Source organism: Pleurodeles waltl, chromosome 5, assembly GCF_031143425.1.
Source record: "Pleurodeles waltl isolate 20211129_DDA chromosome 5, aPleWal1.hap1.20221129, whole genome shotgun sequence".
Lineage (NCBI taxonomy): Eukaryota > Metazoa > Chordata > Amphibia > Caudata > Salamandridae > Pleurodeles > Pleurodeles waltl.
The window spans coordinates 796,430,432-796,449,054 of NC_090444.1; the positions used below are offsets into that span (position 1 = coordinate 796,430,432).

General features: G+C 50.9%; 1 long non-coding RNA gene across 1 annotated transcript in view; it reads right to left on the reverse strand.

The window, feature by feature from the left end:
* The window catches only part of LOC138297316 (uncharacterized), a 54,203-nt gene that overhangs the window by 27,605 nt on the left and 7,975 nt on the right, over nt 1-18,623 (reverse strand). Inside the window, exon 2 of the long non-coding RNA XR_011204020.1 lies at nt 2,689-2,765. This is a non-coding gene — a long non-coding RNA (uncharacterized lncRNA). The remainder of the gene's footprint in view (nt 1-2,688; nt 2,766-18,623) is intronic.

An 18,623-nucleotide genomic window follows, 5' to 3' on the forward strand; every position in this document is an offset into this window, starting at 1 on the left:
CCCAGCACTAGTGTGCGTTCCCAAAACTGTAGCATTGTGTCCACACAACAGCACACCCTTGGTACACAGTTAAGTCCCTTGTAAAAAGTACCCACGGTACCAAGGGCCCTGTTAACTGGAAAGTCCCCAAGTGCTGCAGCATGACTTATGCCACCCTGGGGACCACTCACCTAGCACATGCACATTGCCATTGCAGATTGTGTGCGCTGGTGCTGAGAAAAAGGCAAATTTGACATTGCACCTCTCAGTGTGCCACACCACAAACCACTGCCAATGGTATACGTAAGTCAACACTCAAGCAGGCTTTACAAGGTGAGGAATCCACAGGTAGTTGTATCCATCAGAAATATATTTTAATTAATTTTAGAACCACAAGATTCAACTCAGGTTACTCACGTTATCGCAGTCGCCTGGGAGTCCCCTCTGCGGTATTTGTTTTCTGGAGCTCGAGGTGGGGGCATTGGATGCAGAGTGAGAAGTCTCACGCTTCCGGCGGGAAGGGAGAGTTCTTTCAAAACTTGCAAAAATGTTGCAGTGTCCTCAGAGGTCGCTGTTCCCCGACAGATGCGTCGCTGTGCAGTTTGAGTCTGGGGACAGGCCGGTAGGGCTGGAGCCAAGTCAGCTGGTGTTTCCGTCATCTCTGCGGGGCTTTCAGGTCAGCAGAACTTATTTGTGCAGGTTGCAGGAATCTGATTTCCTGGGTTCAGGGTCACCCCTAAATACTCAATTTAGGGGTGTGTTTAGGTCTTGGGGCAGTAGCAAATGGCTACTGCCCTTGCGGGTGGCTACACCCTCTTGGTGCCTCCACCCTGAGGTGATGGGGGCATCTTCCAATCTCAAGATGGAGGAATTATAAAAGTTAAGAGTCACTTCAGGGCACCTTAGGGGCTTTCCTGACTGGTGGGTGGCTCCTCCTTGTTTCCCTCATCATCTCCTCCAGCCTTGCTGCCTAAAGTGGGGGGGGGGGGAGTCCATCTCCACTAGCTGGGATGCCCTGGGGTGTTGTAACAAAAGGCATGAGCCTTTGAGGCTCCCCGCCAGGTGTTACAGTTCCTGCAGGGGGAGGTGAGAAGCATATCCACCCAGTACAGTCTTTGTTCCTGGCCACAGATTGACAAAGGTACTCTCCCCATGTTGCCAGAAACTCGTCTGGTTGTGTCAGACTGGCAGAAACTGGTCAGCCTAGCACTAGTAGTCGGACTGGTATTCCGGGTCCCTCTCTAAGATGCCCTCTGGGTGTATTTTAAAACAAATACCACACTGGCATCAGTGTGCATTTATTGTGCTGAGAAGTTGGATACCAAACTTCTCATATTTCAGTTTAGCCATTATGGAACTGTGGAGTTCGTGCTTGTTAAACCCCCAGACCTTATACTCTTATGGCTAACCTGCAATTACAATGTCCAAGGTTTTGCTAAGACACCGTAGGGGCATAGTGCTCATGCAGCTATTCCCTCACCTGTGGCACAGTACACCCTGCCTTAGGGCTGTAAGGCCTGCTAGAGGGGTGACTTATCTATGCCATAGGCAGTGTGAGGTTGGCATGGCACCCTGAGGGGAGTGCCATGTCGACTTAGTCATTTTCTCCCAACCAGCACACACAAGCCGGCAAGCAGTGTGTCTGTGCTGAGTGAGGGGTATCCAGGGTGTCATACGGCATGCTGCAGCCCTTAGAGACCTTCCTTGGCAACAGGCCCTTGGTACCAGGTGTACCATTTACAATGGACATAACTGTGTGCCAGGGCCGTGCCAATTGTGGGTACCGGTTAGGGAAAGAACACCAGGCAGATCTTATCCTCCAAACCCACCCTTGCTGCCATCCACAGAATCAGGAAGAGCACATCTGAAGGCAGATGCTTTTCTTACCTTGTAGCCCAGTCAAACACGCTTCCACTCAAACTCAGACATGCAGACTCACTGAACCAGCTCACAAAGGATCTAAAGACATGGATCGCAGAGTGTGCAGCACGTCCGCAACAGCTATTTGAGCCTCTATGGGTGATAAGCCGCCCTTTAAAAGCATCTGATTGCTCAAATGACTGATGTGTGCAAAAATACCTTTATTAGGAATGAAAAACTTGCCTAACAATAGCTTTACAAGTATGTCTCAATAAAAACATAAAAGAAAAGAAATGTTTTACCTAGAAGTTATTTTGAAAGATTAGCAACACATAACTCACCCACTGTTCAATATCAGTCATGTTTGGCCACTAGAAATGGCTTCCAATACTCTTTTTAGTTTTGTTAGTTCCAGAGTGGCCTCCAATTAGTGAAGAATGTAACTTATTAAAAATGTGTTTTGCCAATTCTTCACCAACGATAACTTGTGCCTTCTTCCCCTTTCCTACAAAGAACACCTTTTCACCTAATTAGCCAAAAAAACATGAGAACGTTTAAAGGGCGATTTCTATTTACTGCAGATGTTGCACGAGAGATACATTAAAAGCACGTAATATATATATATATACACACACACACACACACACACACACACGCGCTAACAATCATTTAAAAAAATAAAATATAATGAAATGAAAAAGACTAAACAATATTTGTTAACACATAAGTAGGTAGATAAATATAATTGAAAGGATCACCAATTCATGAAGCTTCATTCAAACAAGTACAGTAAATTGTATGAATGTATAATAATTTTCTAATTCCAAAGTAATTTGAAAAATAACTTACCATCAATGGTGATTTTTTTGGAAAGTCTCCGTAATCCATGCTTCATTATTTTACTGAAATCATCAGGGTACACATTACTGCGTATATAAAATTCAGAATCTGGTTGTACTTTGTAGCATCCATTGTTCTTTACAATAACAAAATAAATATAAACTGAAAAAAATATAAACATCGTAATAGTAAAAAAATAAAATCACATGGATGAATATACGTTAACAAAGGTAAATAATGTGTTCCTCTGATTGACAATTTGCACCCACACATTCGTTTTTTGAAAATGGATACCATAAGAATATCTCTCCACAGTAGCTGCCTCCGCTCTGGTGGGAGGAGCACATAAGCCATCAGAAGTCTGCTTCTTCGCCAAGGCATTGCACCTTTTAATAGGAAGAAAAAGATAGTTGGAGATGGTCCTCTTCTCTCATCAGCTTGCCTAATTTTCACAGCAATTAAGCAAATAAAAAGCTGATCATCCATTTAGCATTGTTTAGTACAATGAATGACTGCTGTGGGTCAAAAATATGTAAGAATGAGGAGGTAGAGAAAAAGTCGTCAGGACAATATTTAGACCAACGTGAAAGAGTGAACACTTTTGGAAAAAGAGAACCAGCTTGCCTCAATAGATGGTAGTTAAATGTGTGGCTACAGAGAGGGTTAGATGCTCGTTAACCCTTATGTAAGAAGTAATTACGGGAAAAAAAGAATATTGTATCGTCAACAAACCTATAGGTCCTCATTACAACCCTGGCGGTCGGTGTTAAAGCGGCGGTAAAACAGCCAACAGGCCGGCGGTAAAAAAAATGTAATCACAACCGTGGCGGAAACCGCCAACATAGACAGCCACTTTAACACTCTGACTGCCACAGTGGTACAAACAAACAGCATGGCAGTCACCACCAACAGACAGGCGGAAGACAATGTATCGCCCACAGAATCATGAGAGGCCAATCCGCCACTTTTTCAGGGGCGGATTCAACGCAAACAAAAATACGGCGGAATAAGAACTTGGAAGGAAAAATGCTCACCTCTACACACCATACGAGGAACCAGGATGCCATGGAGCCGGAACTCCATATTCTACCAGCCATTGTCTTCCTGCTCCTCTACCAGGAGCACAAACGCCAGCAGCGAAGACCACAGTGAGTATTGCACATACGACACAGGGGAGGGGGGAGGGAAAAGAGTGACACACACACGCAACACCCCCACCCACTACAGCACACATACACACACACACAAATACATGTTGATACATTACAGTTACACCCCCCAAGGCCCCCGGAAGAATGCAAGGACAATGGAAATGATTGTAACGATTCTGATCAATAAAAATCCAGTACTCATAAATATATATACACACCATTAACAAATATATACACCAAGAATTAAAGTCCATGTGCTGCACATAGATAGTCCGTGGACCACTGGGCCCAAAATGCATGGGCGAGGCCCACACAAGATATCCAATCAAAACGGAGCGAACACTGCAGGGTCATCAGATCGAAATACAACAGGCACCTCAGGGGGAAGGGAAGGGGGGGCACCTCAGCCGGATGAGTGCACAACACCAGATCTATGAGGGGGCTCCATGCCCATTGATGTATCCTGGGGAGTGCAACGCCACAGTCGCAAGTCTTTTCAGTGGGTGGTTTGCCCACTGCTGCATCCTGGGGAGTGCAAAGCCAAAGTCTCACAAGTGAATAACAGTCTCCACTGGTTCTGGAGGGGGGTTTGTGCCCAGAGTGCTTCATCCTGCCAAGGACTGAGGTAGTGGATGCTTTTCTCCACTGGTTCTGGAGGGTGCTTTGTGCCCAGCGTGCTTCATCCTGCCAAGGACTGAGGTAGTGGATGTGAATCTCCACTGGTTCTGGAGGGGGCTTGGTGCCCAGAGTGCTTCATCCTGCCAAGGACAGAGGTAGTGGATGTGAATCTCCACTCACGGTGGGCCATGGAAGCTGTACAGGCCCCTGAAAATGACCACCAGCTCCGTACGACTGACCACGGAGGATGGCAGCCATATCTGCGGTGGTGCCACTGGCATATGTGGCGTGTCCACTGTCAGTGATTGTGGCAGCCTCAGTAGCGGTGGTGCTTGCGGCGCTCATTGGCCTGCAGTGCTGGTGGGTGGCTCAGTGAGCGTGCTGGTGGCGGTGGTGTCCTGGGACGCGGTGATGGTAGCGCCGGTGTTCTGGGAAGCGGTGCTGGCGGTGTCCTGGGAAGCAGTGCTGGTGGCGGCGGTGTCCTGGGAAGCGGTCTTGTCCGCCGTGCAGGTTGGCGGCGACTTCCCTTTCTTTCTGTGCCCCTTCCCCACCTTGGATGGTGGCGCAGCTGTCTTCACATTCCCAACTGTAGTCCTAGGAGAGCCCTTGGTGGCAGGTGTTTTGCCCTTCTCCCTCCGGGCTGTGGCCAACTTCTTATGTTTTTGAGGTGGGGGACTGTCTGTGGTCTGGCTCCTTGGCACACTGGCTGCCCTGCTGCTTGGTGCACTCCAGAAGCCGGTTACTGCTGGCACCACTTTTCCCGTTGATGTGGTGGCTGAGGTGCTGGGTTGTGACCTGGAAAGCCGTGCCATAGGGGACGGAAGGGGTGGGGGAGGTGAGGGGGAAGAGGTCAAGGTTTGACAGGAAAAATTTTAGACACACTGGGAAGGGTAGATGGAGGGGGTTTGGGAGTGGAGGAAGAGGTAGTGGTTGTAGGAGGTGTACATCTGCTGAATTTGGGTGAAGGTGCATGGGCTGGAGGCTGTTGAGGTGGATGGGTGTTGGGTGGGTGGGTGCCTGCGTTTGTGTACTTTGGGAGGAGGGATCACAGACACACTGGGAGAGGAAACTGGGGATGTGTGACTGGTAGTGGTGTGGTGAGTGCACATGATCGGTGTGTGGTGATGGACGTAGTGGCTGAAGATGTAGTGCATGCAGGTGTGAGTGGAGACGTGACAGGGAGGGATGAGGGAGACGAGGAGGAGGGGGACACAGTGGATGTTGGTATGTCTGCATGGGTATGATGCTTGTGTGAGTGCCTGTGGGATGTGTGGTGCTTATGTTTGCCAGAGCTACCCTTGTGTGTTGAGGTGTGTGCATGCTGGTCTGATGGTGTGCTTGGGATAGGCTGAGGTACAGGGAATTAGGTCTGGGTGGAGGAAGTTGGAGGGGGGAGGCTGGACACCGGGACAATGGCTGCCATCAGTGCTGAGGAGTCCGTGTCGCTGGTCTCAGCTCCTGTCCCCACTGTGGAACTCCCCTCGCCCACCGTCCGCTGTTTCGCCCTCCAGGGCCATGTGGGATGCAGCTCCCTCCTGCTCCGGTGCCACTGCTCCTCTGCCTGATGATGCTAATGCACACAAGAACAGGTAGACCACAAAAAGGTGGGTAAGACAGAAGAAAGACATGTTCAGTGCATGCAATACTGCTACAGTTGGCGGACACTACAGACACAGCAGCCCTCTGCACTACCCCATGCACTTAGAGTTCCCTAATTAATCACAGGGACATGGGGTACAAGGCCTATGCCCGACTGCTGCACACATGAGTCACAGGAGCCTGACTAGGTGTACATGGCTCTTAACACTGGTGGGGTGCCACATAGCCTGCCTTACGGAGGGAACATGCCTACAAAACTCGTTCTGGCCAAGGGGTACCCACAGCCCACCTCCCCCAACCAGACACCTCCAATGTGCGCTGAATCAGCTGAATGAGAGCGTACTCACACCCTTGTGGCTGCTGTGATGCTCTCAAGTGCCCATCCAACTCCGGGGAAGCCACCACCAGGATCTGGAACATCAGGGGTGTCATGGTGCGATGGGCACCCCTCCCCCCACGTTGGGAGGCCATCCCCAGCTGGGCCTCCGCTGTCTTCTTGCTCAAGCGGCGAATGTCCTCCCATCTTTTCCGGCAGTGGGTGCTACGTCTGTGGTGGACACCCAGGGTCCTGACTTCCTTGGCGATGACACGCCAAATATCCTTCTTCTGGTGGGTGCTGACCTACAGGAATAGGACAGGGGAAAAGGAGAAGATATAACCGTCCGCACCGTCACAGTCATTGGCCCGCATTCCTACCCTTGCCATGACACAAATACACTCACCGTCGTTTCATGCACGCCTAATTCTCCCCTTCCATCTTCCATCCACACAGGCATTGCCCATACAGCATGCTCACAGTGTACTTACCTGTTTGTCTGGAGGAACGTAGAGCAGCGTGTACGGGGGGAGGACCCCATCCACTAGTTTCTCAAACTCCTCTGTGGTGAAGGCAGGGGCCCTTTCCCCAGACACATGAGCTATTGTCTCTTCCAGACTGAGGTCACAGCAGCACTTGTAGTGTAGGTCATCTCCTGTTGAACATCAGGTATCAAGTGAGTGAACAGATAGAAAATGGCGGTCATGTCCGCTGCGGTGCGTACCGTCACCGCCAGCGTACATCGTCATTGGCTCCTGGGACCCATAGGGCCCAATGTTAACTAATGCAGGATTGCGCGCGGTCTTCGACCACCTACTGCGACGGTGTACAACGCCAGCGCAGTTACCTCATATCCCATTGTCCCACCTTACAGGACAGGCAGCCGCCATTTCAGGGGGCCACATGGCATTATGTTTAAATGCGTCACACATACCTAGGCCTTGCATACACACTAAGACAGGCACATATCGGACTGAAAAATATGTGCAATAAAGTTGTGTTTTCGTACATCAGTGTTGGCTGACCCTCTGCTCGCTGTTCTCCTCCACAGAGTACGTCCGCTGGGGCAGGTGAGGAGATGGCGGCATCCTCCGGTGTACAGACCGCTGGTGGACCTGTTGACAATGGAAGAGCGACATGTAATTGTCACCTACAGACTGGACCGTGCCACAATCCATGAACTGTGTGCCCAGTTGGAGCCAGACCTGATGTCAGCTATCCGCCATCCCACAGGTATCCCCCCCTATAGTGCAGGTGCTGTTAGTACTCCATTTCCTGGCAAGTGGGTCTTTTCAGACAACAGTGGCCATAGCCTCTGGGATGTCCGAGCCTATGTTCTCCAACGTGTTGTCCAAAGTGTTGTCTGCCCTGCTGAAACACATGCACAGCTACATCGTGCTCCCTCAGATGGAGGATTTGCCTACAGTTAAAGGTGACTTCTATGCCCTGGGACATATCCCCAACATCATAGGTGCCATTGATGGGACACATGTGGCCTTGGCCCCCCCCGCAGGAGTGAACAGGTGTACGGAAACCGGAAGAGCTACCATTCAATGAATGTGCAGATGGTGTGTTTGGCCGACCAGTACATCTCCCATGTGAATGCCAAGTTTCCTGGATCAGTGCATGACCCTTACATTCTGAGGAATAGCAGCATCCCTTATGTGATGGGGCAACTCCAGAGGCACTGTGTGTGGCTATTAGGTGAGGACATGGACCCTATATAGTGTGACTAGGTGTCTGGGAATGGGGTTGCCCCTAAGGGTAAGTGTGTGTCTAACAGTTGTAACAACATTTGCAGATGACTCTGGCTACCCCAACCTGTCATGGCTACTGACCCCAGTGAGGAATCCTAGGACAAGGGCAGAGGAACGCTACAATGAGGCACATGGGCGAACTAGGAGGGTTATAGAGAAAGACCTTCGGCCTCCTGAAGGCCAGGTTTAGGTGCCTACATGACGGGTGTTTCCCTATTCTACGCACCAAAGAAGGTGTGCCAGATCATCGTGGCCTGCTGTATGCTGCACAACTTGGCTTTGCGACGACAGCTGCCTTTTCTGCAGGAGGATGGTCCTGAAGGAGGTCTTGTGGCAGCTGTGGAGCCTGTGGATAGTGAAGACGAGGAAGCAGAACAGGAAATCGACAACAGAAACAAGGTGATTCATCAATACTTCCAGTGAGACACAGGTAAGACAACATCACTGCCTGCTACATCTGATACACTTGTTCTACCTCTCATCTGTCTGTCCCTTTCACCCAGTGTATGGACCCTGATTTGTCACTTTCCCTTTCGATTTCACAGATGTGGGTCCCACTGTGTGACCTCTGCTATGTTTCCTCATGGACTAGAGCTGTGTGACATAGGTATGCTGACAATACAATGGATATTGCTATTTTCCTCAGTTATTGCAAATACACATTTGTGAAAGCACAGACTGACTCCAGATTGTTTTGTGATTTAAGTGTGTTTATTTAAGTGCTAAATAGTGGAGGGGGTTGTAAAATGGTCAGGGGTGATGATGGAGGAATGTCCATGGCAGAGTCCAGTCTATTTGTTTCACAGGTGCATTGTCCAAAGGGACACAGGAAGTGGAGCTGGGGCAGTTGGTGGTTGAACAGGGTGACAAAGTGGGACAGAAGGATGACAATCAAGGTGGTCTTATTTCTTGACGGGGGTCTTGGCATCGTGCTCTGTCTTTGTCCTAGATCTCAGGGACCGCTTGCGGGGTGGTTCTCCATCTGCAGGGGGTGGGGTGCTGGTGTCGAGGTCCTGTGGCGGTGCCTCCTGTCTACTAGCGCCGGCGGTGGGCAGTTCATCGTCCAGGCTAGTGTCAGGGGCCCCTTGTTGTGCCACAGTGTCCCTCCTGGTGTTCACGAGTTCCTTCAGCACCCCCTACAATGGTGCCCAGGGTGGTATTGATGGATCCGAGTTCCTCCCTGAACCCCAAATACTGTTCCTCCTGCAGCCGCTGGATCTCCTGAAACTTGGACAGTACTGTTGCCATCGTCTCCTGGGAATAGTGGTAGGTTCCCATGACGTTGGAGGGCCTCATGGAGAGTGGGTTCCCTAGGCCTGTCCTCCCCTGTTGCCCAGCAGCCCTCCCAGTTCCCCTGTGTTCCTGGGCCTCTGTCCCATGAACCGTGTGCCCACTGCCAATGCCCCCAAGTCCCTGCTGTTCTTGGGGTGGTGGGTTAGCCTGAGTTCCCTGAAGTGGTGGACACACTGCTGCTTGACGTGTCATGGGGACAGAGGTATGGGCCCGGTGGGTGCTGGTGTTTCCAGTGGGGGGAGGCTCTGTTGTGGCTTTTGCCAGTGGGAGGGGAACCGACTGTCCTGAGGTCCCAGATGGGCTGGGCTGGTCATCTAGATCCAGTTGGACAGAGCTGCTATCATCAATGTGGGCCTCTTCTGTGGGTGGAGTGGACATGTCTGGAACATCCTGTCCGGTGACGTTGGTTAGGGGTCCTGCAGGGGGTTTAAAGGCATAGTTTATCTGTGTGTTCCATGGTGTGCAATGGGTGGGTGACCCTGTACCCCAGTGGTTGCATTCCTGTGTAGGAGCTTGTGCGCTTGATGTTTAGGGGTCTGTGTGGGTATGTGCAGTGGACATGCATTTATGATGGGTACCCATGCTTTGTTGTTGCATGAAGGGCCTGGTGTTGGGATGTGTGGTTTGAGATGGTGGGACATCTGTGAAGAGTTGGAGTGATGGGGGGTGAGGGTGAGGGTATGTGATTGCATGCAAGTAGGGTGGGGGATGAAGTAGTGAAAGCTTTGACTTACCAATTCCTCCAGATACTCCTGTGAGGCCCTCAGGGTGCAGTATAGCCAAGACCTGCTCCTCCCATGTTAGTTGTGGGGGAGGAGGTGGGGGTCCGCCGCCAGTCCTCTGAACCGCGATGTGGTGTCTTGAGACCACGGAACACACCTTCCCCCATGGGCCGTTCCACCTCTTACTGATGTTATCCCGTGTTCTTGGGTGCTGTCCCACTGCGCTGACCCTGTCCACGATTCTGCGCCATAGCTCCATCTTCCTAGCTATGGTGGTGTGCTGCACTTGTGATCCGAATAGCTGTGGCTCTACCCGGATGATTTCATCCACCATGAGCCTGAGCTCCTCCTCAGAAAACCTGGGGGGTCTTTGCGGTGAACATGGGGTGGTGTGGGTGATGTCTGAGGTGATGTTTAGGGGTGTGTGGTGTTTTGTGCGTGGATGTGTGTGTGTGATGGTGTTTTGTCCCTCTGTATGGTGTCATCTTTGCTGTGCTGTCTCTCTGGCCTTCGTCAATATATCAGGTAGTAAGGGTTTGTGGGTGATGTGGGAGTGGTGTGTGTATGTGTATAAGGTGCGTGTATTTGGAATTGTCCAATGTGGTTGTGTTTTGTAAGAGAGTGTATTTTGAGCGTGGCGGTGTGTTATCGCAAGTTTATCACTGACCTTTGGTGTTACCACCAATGTTGTAATGAGGGCCATAGTGATTATGCTCAAATGGCGTTCACGAGAAAATCTCAAAAAACAAATGTAAGATTTCAGTGTGCTCTAAAAAAACATTTTTAGGAAGCTATTGAAACAAGCTGCTTGAAATACTATCGACAGCTGGTGACTAACATGGAAGATCGGTCAGGCACCCGCAAACAGGCTGGAAACACTGAAAGATAACCGTTGTTTGTGCTCAAAGATGACGATAGTCCCACGCCAATGAGCTGACACCACCATCATCAGTTTTGTGAAGACACGAAAGAGGATCACAGTAAACTTAAAAAGCTACTTGCTCACTTTGAAACACAGTTAACATGTGTGAAAAATTCAGGATGCGGGTGTGTGAATAAGCATTGTGAAGGTCCAGCACTACTATAAAGTATCCTGTTTGAGGACTGACAACACCTCAGCCAGGGTGTGCATTTAGAAATTGTCTTTGTGGAGGTAGCTGTTGACTGACCACCCAAAAGGACCTTTTAGTTTTTTTTGTGCACAAAGAAATGAAAAAGAAAAAGAACCACAACCTATCTCTGGAGGTAGGACAACCTACTCTGCGCTTGTGCAGAAGAGAGATGGAAACACCCGCTGGAGCAAGGAAGATTAGCTCTCAATTAGACACTGAATGAACATAGCAACAGGTCATGAGCTTCGCAGGTTTCTTAACGTAGATGACCACTGCTGTTGCTTTTGCCATCTCCATTCCTCCCAATGACTCCCTCCCATTTCTGTTAGTCAGCACAAACCTTGGCACTGAAAAAATAAAAAATACCAAGCCAAAGGCACTTTACTGTCAAGTCTGCGAAGATCCACATCCAGAGCCAATCCCACATAGCCTGATCTTCCTTGCCAGCACCAAATGTTGAGGCGTTAGTCACACAAGCACAGAACATTTTGATAGCTGCCTGTGGATCTTCCATGGTGTGTACAAGCTTGAACTTTCTGGTGCAGAGCCTGTGGGTGTCTAAAACTGAAACTTTATAACAGAGGGCACAAAAACGCATAGACCTCAGCCAGATTATGTTGTGACTTTAAAGACTCATATTGACTAGCAGGCTGTATGTCACCACACTAGGCTGAGGAATAATAGTGGGTAAGAGACAAAGAGCCCACACAAACAGTTGTAGACCACAGTTCTAAGAAAGACTATTATTTTGCCACACTATGTTCTATCTTGCGTGTGATGTTTAATTAAAAGACAAGTATTAAATGGAACATTTGTTGTACACACACGGGCAGTAAATATGAACACACACTCAATGACTTAACCCCAGACCAATAGGTTTTTTTATATAGAAAAATATTCTTCTCTTAATTTACTTTAGAACCACAAGATTCTGAATTCAAGTTAGTACATAAATTGTAAGGTACTTGGCATAAGCAAATATAGAACTTGGAATGAAAACAGTAAGGTACACAGTTCTGGCAAATATGCAAATAACCTATTTTAAAAGAGGACACTGCAAAATTCAACAGTTCCTGTAGGAGGTAAGTAGAAGTTAATTTAGCAGGTAAGTAAAGTACTTACAAGTTCGGTCTCCAGGGCATAGACAGCCGACTGTTGGGGGTTCAAGTCAACCACAAACACCCAGTACCAGCAACACAGGGGTGGTCAAGTGCAGAGGTCAAAGTAGCATAGGCGCTTATGGAGAAAAGGGGTGCTCCGGTTCCACTCTGCTAGCAGGTAACTACCTGCGTCCTCTGGGAGCAGACCCGGGGAGTATTGTATAGCACTGGGTTGGGCGGTGTCCCAAACAGGTGCACAGGGCCAGCCAGGTGCAGTGTGCAAAGTAGGTGTCAGGTTTTGAATAGAAATCAATGGAGGGACCCAGGGGCCACTCTGGTGATGCAGGCACGGCTTGGGGTTCTTCTTGGGCCAGCCACCGACTGGGCTAGGATGAGGGACGCCTGCTGGTCACTTCTGGACCGGTAGTTGGTTCCTCTTGGGCCTGGGGGCTGCAGGGGCAGTGCTTCTTCCAGGCGTTGGGATCTCTGTTACCAGGAAGTTGCGGTGAGGGGGAGCCTCTGGATTCTCTCTGCAGGCTTCACAGTGGGGATGCAGGGAGATTGTCTCAGGGTGGCCACGTCGTTGGAGTCACCTGGGGGTCCACGCTGCAGTGTTGGTTTCTCTGGACACAAGCTGGGGGCGTTGGTGCAGAGTGGTGGGGACTCACGCTTCAGGAGTGAGGTGGGTGTCACTTTAAAGATGGTTTCTTCCTTGTTGTTTGACAGAGCCCATAACCACTAGAGTTTTTTGGTCCTTTGGGTTGAAGGGCAGTACCCCGAGTTGGCAGAGGTCGCTGGTCCCGCAGGATGAGTCGCTGTTGCAGGTTCTTTGAGTCTGGAGACAGGCAGGTAGGGCTGGGGCCAAGTCAGTTGTTGTCTCCATCTTCTCCACTGGTGTTTTGAGGTCAGCAGTCCTTTAGGTTTTCAGGAAATCTGAAATCCTGGGTTCAAGGTCGCCCATAAATACTGAGTGTAGGAGGGTGTTAGGGCTGGAGGGCAGTAGCCAATGGCTACTGACCTTGAGGATGGCTACACCCTCCTTGTGCCTCTCTTTGGGGAGGGGGGCACATCCCTATCCTTATTGGGTAAATCCTCCAAAACAAGATGGAGGATTTTCCAAGGAGGGGGAGGGGGTCACTACAGCTCTGGTCAACTTAGGGGTGGAACTGGCTGAGGGGGTGACACATCCTTGTTTTTCTCATTATCTCCGCCGGACTTTCCGCCCAAAGTTGGGGCTGTGTCCAGGGGGCGTGCATCTCCACTAGCCAGAGTGCCCTGTGGCAGTGTAACACGAAGCCTGAGCCTTTGTGGCTCACTGCTAGGTGTTACTGTTCCTGCAGGGGGAGGTGTGAAGCACCTCCACCCAGTGCAGGCTTGGTTTCTGGCCTCAGAGAGCACAAAGGCTCTCACGCCAGGAGGTAAGAAACTAGTCCCTCTGTGGCAGGCTGGCACAGACCAGTCAGTCTTGCATTGAAGGATTGGGTAAAATACAGGGGGCATTTCTAAGATGCCCTGAGTGCTATCGGTCGAAGAGCCATGTCTTGAGGAGTTTCCTGAAGGTGAGGAGGTCCTGGGTCTGGCGCAGGGAGGTCGGCAGTGAGTTCCAGGTCTTGGCGGCGAGGTAGGAGAAGGATCTGCCGCCGGAGGTCTTGCGTTGAATTCGGGGAGTGAGGGAGAGGTTGGCAGAGCAGAGTTGGCGGGAGGGGACATAGAAGTTGAGTCTGTTTTTCAGGTAGGCGGGTCCGGCGTCGTGTAGTGCTTTGTGCGCGTGGGTGAGGAGTCTAAAGGTGATCCTCTTGTCCACGGGGAGCCAGTGGAGGTCCTTCAGGTGGTGGGAGATGTGGCATCGGCGGGGTATGTCGAGGATCAAGCGGGCGGATGCGTTGGAGTCGTTTGATGTCTTTTGCTGGATGCCTGTGTAGAGTGTGTTGCCGTAGTCAAGTCTACTACTGACAAGGGCCTGAGTCACTGTTTTTCTGGTTTCCGTCGGGATCCACTTGTAGATTCTGCAGAGCATGCGGAGGGTGTTGAAGCAGGAGGAGGAGACTGCGTTGACCTGTTTGGACATGGTGAGAGCGGAGTAGAGGATGAAGCTGAGGTTGCGTGCGTGGTTGGCAGGAGTAGGTGGGGGACCCAGTACGGTGGGCCACCAGGAGTCGTCCCAGGCCGAGGGTGAGCGTCCGAGGATGAGGACTTCCGTCTTATCGGAGTTTAATTTCAGGCGGCTGTTTGTCATCCATTCGGCAATGGATTTCAGTCCCTCGTGGAGGTTGGCTTTGGCGGTGTGTGGATCTTTAGTAAGGGAAAGGATGAGCTGGGTGTCGTCGGCGTAGGAGAGGATGGTGAGGTTATGCTGACGGGCCAGCTGTGCGAGGGGTGCCATGTATACGTTGAACAGCGTTGGGCTTAGCGTGGAGCCTTGGGGGACGCCGCAGATGAGGTTGGTGGCTTCGGAGCGGAAGGGTGAGAGTCGGACTCTCTGGGTTCTGCCGGACAGAAAAGAGGAGATCCAGTTGAGGGCTTTGTCTTGAATTCCGGCTTCGTGGAGACGAGTTAGTAGGGTGCGTTGGCAGACCGTATTGAAGGCGGCGGATAGGTCTAGGAGGATGAGGGCTGAAGTTTCGCCGTTGTCCATTTGCTGTCTGATGTCGTCTGTGGTGGCAAGGAGTGCAGTCTTGATGCTGTGATTGCGTCTGAATCCGGATTTAGAGGGGTCTAGGGTGGAGTTGCCTTCGAGGTAGTGGGTGAGCTGTGCGTTGACGATCTTCTCGATGACCTTCGCTGGGAAGGGGAGAAGGGAGATCGGGCGGAAGTTTTTGAGGTCGTTGAGGTCGGCCTTGGGTTTCTTGAGGAGGGCTTGGATATCGGCGTGCTTCCAGCTGTCCGGAAAGGTTGCGGTGTTGAAGGATAGGTTGATGATCTTACGAAGTTGGGGGGCGATGGTGGAGTCGGCTTTGTTGTAGACGTGGTGTGGGCAGGGGTCTGAGGGGGATCCTGAGTGGATGGAGTTCATGGCCTTTCGGGTTTCGGCGTCATCTACGTGGGTCCAGGTGGTGAGGCGGTCGGCGTGGGAGGAGTTGTTGGCGGTGGGGTCTGGCGGAAGTGTGGTGTTGAGGCTGTCATGGATGGCGGCGATTTTCTGGTAGAAAAAGGTGGAGGGTGCGTCGCAGAGTTTCTGGGATGGTGGGACGTCGTTGGCGTTGGGTTTGGAGAGCTCCTTCACAATGCAGAAGAGTTCCTTGCTGTCGTGTGCGTTGTTGTTTCGGCGTTCTGTGAAGTGGGAGCGTTTGGCGAGTCGGATAAGTTGGTGGTGCTTGCGGGTGGCTTCCTTGTGGGTTGCGAGGCTGTCGGGTGTGCGCCCGAGAAGCCATTTTTTCTTGAGTTTCTGGCAGGTGCGTTTGGAGATGATCAGTTAGTCTGTGAACCAGGCTGCTTTTTTCTGTTCTTGGTTGACGGTGGGCCTCTTGAGTGGTGCGAGGGTGTTGGCGCAGTTGAGGATCCACTGTTGGAGGTTGATGGCGGCGGAGTCCGGGTCGGTGGGGTCGGACGGTGGGTTCTTGGCGAGGGTGCTGGTTAGTTGGTCTTCGGTGACTTTTCACCAGCGGCAGTGTGCCGGTAGTGGGGTGCGGTGGTGTTCGGTGTTTTTCTTGAATGTGAAGTGGACGCAGTGGTGGTCGGTCCAGTGGAGTTCGGAGGTGTGGCTGAATGAGATGTGGTTGCTTGCAGTGAAGAGTGGGTCTAGGGTGTGACCGGCGATGTGGGTGGGTGTGTTGACCAGTTGTCTGAGTCTGAGGTTGGTGGTCAGTGATGCGGTGTTGGCGTTGTCGTTGTTCTCCAGGTGGAAGCTGAGATCTCCCAGGAGGATGTAGTCCGTTGAGGCGAGGGCGTGGGTGCTTCCGAGGTCGGAAATGGTGTCAATGAAGGGGGCTCTTGGTCCTGGAGGTCGGTACCAGGGACTTATCTGTGTGCGAGGGGTGTCCCAATTTGGGGAAATAATGGTACATTTTAACTGAAAGAACACTGGTGGTGGGGCCTGGTTAGCAGGATCTCAACACACTTCAGTACTCAGTAGAGTCAGCATCAATAGCAGGAAAAAAGTGTTTGGGGTAGGTGGGGGTTGTGGACTGCAAAAAGGAGGCATTTTCCTACAGAGGGTGTGTAAGCTTGTTGAGGAGACAGCGTTAATTTGTTGTGTTATTGATAGAGAAGCCAAGGGTAAAGGCCAGGTTACGCAATTGGTTAATGTGGGCGGGGGCATTAACATGAGTGGGGGGGCCACCAGGAGTCGTTCCAGGCAGAATGGGGTGTAGGCAATCACAAGCATTTCTTGTCTGAGTTGAGCTTGAGGCAGCTGACGTCCATCCAAGGGCAGACTGCTCTCCTCCCATTGGGAAAATGCATCTTGGCTTGAGCAGAGTCGTCCGACATGGAGAGGATCAGTTGGGTGTCATTGTCGTAGGAGACTATCTTTACCTCGTGTTTGATGATCTTAGCGAGCGAGCCATGTAGAGGTTAAAAAGCTTCTGGCAGTGTGTGGATCCTTGGGCTACTCTGCAGCAAGTGTATAAGTTTTGATGTGAATGGTGGTAGTCTGACCCTCTGTGTTCTTCTGGTGAGGAAGGACCAGATCCAGCTCAGGGCTTTGTCTCAGATGCCAGCGTCGAACAGCCTGTCACAGAGGCTGAAGTGGGAGACTGTCTAGAATGCAGTAGAGAGGTCTAGAAGGTTGAGTGCGGCAGTGCCTACGCTGTGCAGTATGATGCGTATGTTGTTGGTGGTGGCCAAAAGTACAGTTTCGGTGCTGTGATTGCTTCCAGATCAGAAATGGGAAAGTTCTAGGATACGGTGTCTCTCGAGGAACTCTACGAGTTCCTAGTTGATGGCTTTTTCCGTTACCTTGGCTGGGAAAGTGAGCAGAGACATGGGTCAGTAATTCTTCAGCTCCCTAGGGTCGGCTTTGGGTTTCTTGAGTAGCGGGCGGATTTCTGCGTGTTTACAGTCTGAGGGGAATGTGGCAGTCTTAAACGATAGATTGATGGTTCAGCAAAGCTCTGGTGAAATGATGGGAATGACAAGCTTGAGGATGTGATGAGGGCATGGATCTGAGGGTGTTCCCAAGTGGATGGAGTTCATTATTCTTTGGGAGTCCTCTACAGTAATTGTGGTTCAGCAGTTCGTATCTGGTGGGGGAGCAAGGTCCATGGTGCTGAGCGGTGAAGGTGGGCTCTGTATGCTGAAGCCTTTGTAGATGTCCCAGATCTTACAGTGAAAGAAGGTGGGGAAGATCGTTGCGGAGGTCTTGGGAGGGAGGGATGGATGAGGTTTCTGCCCTGCGGTTCGTGAACTCTTTGACAAGGATGAAGAGCTCTTTGATATTGCGAGTGCTGGTGTTGAGGCATGCTTGAAATGCAGCTTTTTGGGTGGCTCGTATGTTCTGGTGGTACGTTGTGTCAGTATTTTTGCAGGCGGTGCGGTTTGGTGGATTTGCGGAGGCTCCATTTGCATTACAATCGTCTGCAGGCACGCTTGGATTGATGTAGGTCTTGCGTAAACCACTTGGGAGTTTTGCTATGTAGATTCCATGCCAATTTCCTTAGGGGGGCTACATTGGCTGCACATTCAGAGTCAGCGCTTTAGTTTGCCTGCGGATTCATTGGAGTGGTTGACAGCGTTTGGTGATCTGTGCTTCCGTGACTATACCCCAATGTTTGCCAGGGGGTTGGGAATGTGGTGGCATGCAGTGTTTGAGTAGGTTAAGTAGATGCACTTGGTCAAGCCAACAGTGTTTGGAGGTGTGGATGAAGGTGAGGTTGTCCCCTGCTGAGAGAATGGCGTAGAGGATGTGAAGGGGTTTGTGGGTAGGGACGATGGCTAGTTGTTTGACGCCGAGAATTGTGGGGTCGTACAGGATGTTTGATGTATTGGGGGCCATTGAGGGTATCAAGCTGTAAATCAAGATCACAGAGTGGGATGTAACAGGAGGAAGTGAGTGCTTGGAGAGGCAATGAGGTTGACAATGTCCTGTAAAGACTGGGGTTGAGGTGCAGGTGGCCTGTAGATGAGGGTGCCACGTAGGAAGGTGTTTCGGTTGGTCAGGATGTGGAAATGTAGATGCTCATGCGTTGACAGAATGTGACTAGATGATGAAAGGCGGAGGTTGTTCTAGTAGATTATGGCAATGACACCTCCAGGAAGGTTGGCTCTGTCCTTGTGTATGATTTTGTAGTTGTGCGTAATGGCCGTGGCAATGTCCGTGGTAGCTGCAGGGGTGATCCA